Consider the following 3,457-nt stretch of genomic DNA (forward strand, 5'->3'; position numbering starts at 1 on the left):
CAGCTCTTCGTTAGTTCTTCTCCACACATATGGCTTGCCATCAGAACCAAAAATATTAAATTTGCTTTCGTCTGTGAATAAAACATCTTTCCAGAACGAAAAATCCTTATTTTGATAATCTTTAGCGAATTGTAGTCTTTTCATTTTATTTTGTTTGCTAATTAGGGGCTTTTGCCTAGCTCTTCTTCCATTCAATTCCGCTTTACGAAGAACATTCCTAATTGTCGATGGGCTCGCATGTTTTCCCAGTTCTTTTTCCGTCTTTTGAATGTTTTATAATCAATTCTCTAACTTCGAAAGTAGTTTGGCCTCTTTGTCTTCCCATTTAGAGTTTTATAATTATACAACCGTAACTTGAAGCTTTACTGACCGGAAGTTACCATTAAACAATCTAAGGAACACGTGTAATGAAGTTGGCAACGATTCAAATATAAAATAATGAAGATTTCAAACAATGCTGCCAACTGTCCGAGTTTTGCTTGCGCATTGCAATTTCTGGTGTATTTGTGTTTTGGGTTTAATTTTATCACAATAGTGAATTTCTTTATTATTTTTTTTTTGTTTTATAATTGTGGAACGTAGTGTTATTTGAATATCACTGTTTTTTTGTCCAACTTCGTCTGATTGATTAATTATTTGCGTACAATTTGTTATTTCGAAGGTGTCCGAGCTTGGCTTGGAGCCACTGTATGTCTGTTGTTTATTTGTCGGAAAATTAGAATTTGTATTAAATAAGACATAACCAATTCAGTGCAATCATTTTTTTTTTTGGTTTTAAAAGCTCACTATTTCCCTTGATTTAATTTTTGACCTTTTTTTTCAATTTGTTTTTAATTAATTACTTTTAAAGCAATACTTTTTCGTGAAAACGGAGTCTTTTTAGTAAATGTACCAAGTGTCAAACGAGAATTGTTTTTTTTTTTTTAATTCAAGTAGCTCGAATTATTTTTTTTCATTAGCCATAGTAGTGAAGAATATTTCCTTAATAGAAAATTATATTACCTTTAAAACAATTTCATACTACACAAAAATTAACACGTTTTTGTTGAATTAGGTTAGGAAATTAGGTTGTCCGAAAAACATCTAACTCGCATCTTTTAATTATTGTAGAAGTAATTTCCTAATATTGTCATTTTTCTTTTGGCTAGGTTTGGGCAGAGAAAGTGGAAGATATCCTCTACCGGCTCCTCGTCCTGACATCCTCTACATGAAAGATATCCAGTCTTTTCTTGAGGGTTATAAACCGTTAATAGTTCAATGAAACTTCGGCGGATAATTCCATTTACGTGCTTAAGTGGCTTGTAAATTATTAAAAAAATATGGTTAGGATGAAGCGTTGATCCGTTTTAGGTCAATTTGTCTACATTTTCATGTCGTAGTGCCCTGAGTGCTCAAACGAAACTCCTTATGGCATTGTTTAAACAGTTTTAACTTTGCGACAGCGGCCGATAAGGCCATGATTGCTGTTTGGCTCGATAAAAATTAACATGTTTTATCGCTATAACATCTCCTTCCAAATATTCTGCTCTAGGTAGAGTAGGCAACTGAGTCTTTTCTTTCTCTTTCCTTAATATTTTCTTTCCAATTTAATTTGAGGTCCAAATATAAAATAACCATGTTAAGGGCAACAATTTATAAGAGGTCAGTTAAAACTTGGAATTTTTTATTTTTCTGTAAATGAAACTAATTCTGTCTTAATTTGGTCAATATTTAGTTCACAATTACTGGCCCAATTACTGAGCGTATTAAGTACTAACTCTGGTAGCTCTGAGCTTTGTTTTTATTTAGTGATAATACTTACCAAAAGCCTATGATCGCATGTTTTACATTCAGAGATATGAAATATATTTTTCTACTACTGAAACATTATCTAACAAAGGTTAGGTAAGGTAAGATTATAGTGGCTGTCTAAGATGGAAACTGACACACTTAGGCCAGTTTAATGGCCCATTGTGATACCACATGAATCTTGAGGCTTCCTCCTAATCTCAATGGAACCAGCTTGAGTCCCTTACGAATCGTGAGAGGCTGATCAAGCTGACATGATTTAGATCGTTAAACCAGAATTCTCCTAGGTAATTCTTGCGTTCCGCTTATACATAGGAAAGCTGACCGTTGGACTTTATTTAGCTTATCCCTGTTTATACCTTTCTCTAAAGCAGTCAACCATACTGCCACACCGTACATTAAAATCGGTCTTATTCCCGATGTGTATAGAAAATCTCCTCAAAATAAGACCAAATCGTTTTTGCGTGTTTTTTGTGCACCCAGTCCACACCGATCAGACCAAAGTATTAGTCTGTGCAAGGCATTTTGTAAGAGTTCTTTTAGGATGTTAAGATGCTTTCCTGAAACTGCTATAGCAACGTCGTACGCATAGGCTAACACTCAGAAGCCCTCCGCACTAGGTTCCAGAGGAGAGGGGATAGAACACAACCTTGCGATGTCCGTCGAATCGTCTACCAGAAGAGTTTCCCAGTTTTAAGTTAATTAGACTAGTAAGCATTAAATAAATTAACTTCCGAAACGAACTCTCTACGTTTAGAGATGTTACTGCAGTCCTCGTTGTTAAAGTCACCTTCGATGTCAAGGAAAGCAACCATAGTCAACTCTTTATAATGGAGGGAATATTTGACGGTGCGTACTAAAGTGTGTAACGCCGTTTCCAACAATTTACCTTTACAGTAGGCATGTTGAGACGAAGACAGAAGTTTCGTATCGATACTTGCCCTTAAATGGATATCAATCAATCTTTCCAAGGTCTTAAGAAGGCATGATGATATAGACTTATAGGTCGTATATCTTTAGGATTGACTTGGGAGCATTTACCTGCTTTGTGTATAAAAACAACAATAACTTTTCTATATGCCTAACAAAAGAAAAAGAACAAATAACAAAGTAAATTTTTAATATGATGAAACCCTACTTACTTACTTAAGGTGGTGGCGCTACAGTCCTGTGTGAACTAGGGCCTCACCCAACAAACTTCTCCATCTAGCTCGGTCCCTAGCTAGATATCTCCATCTTCGCGCTCCAAGTTGGGTGAGGTCACCTTCCACTTGTGCGCGCCACCTAATCCGCGGTCTTTCTCAACTGCGCTGTCCTGTGAGTGTGGATTCGAAGACATTCCGGGCCGTAGCATTGGTTTTCATGTGCTCTACGTGACCCAGCCATCTTATTCGTTGGACTTTCACCATTCTGGCTAAGTATACTGTACAGGCCGTACAGCTCGTCGTTCCATCTTCTCGTACACTCCCCTTCGATGCATACAGGACCGTAGATCACACGAAGAACTTTTCTCTTGAACCGACCCAAGGTGCTTTCATCCACTCTTGTCATAGTCCATGCTTCTGGATGGGTCTTATATAGCGACACTTTGCTCCTTCGAGAGAGGGCTTTGCCACTCAATTGCTTTCATAGCCCAAAGAAACAGCGGTTAGCAAGAGTTATTCTTCGT

This window comes from Eupeodes corollae, chromosome 1, assembly GCF_945859685.1.
Source record: "Eupeodes corollae chromosome 1, idEupCoro1.1, whole genome shotgun sequence".
NCBI classification, from domain to species: domain Eukaryota; kingdom Metazoa; phylum Arthropoda; class Insecta; order Diptera; family Syrphidae; genus Eupeodes; species Eupeodes corollae.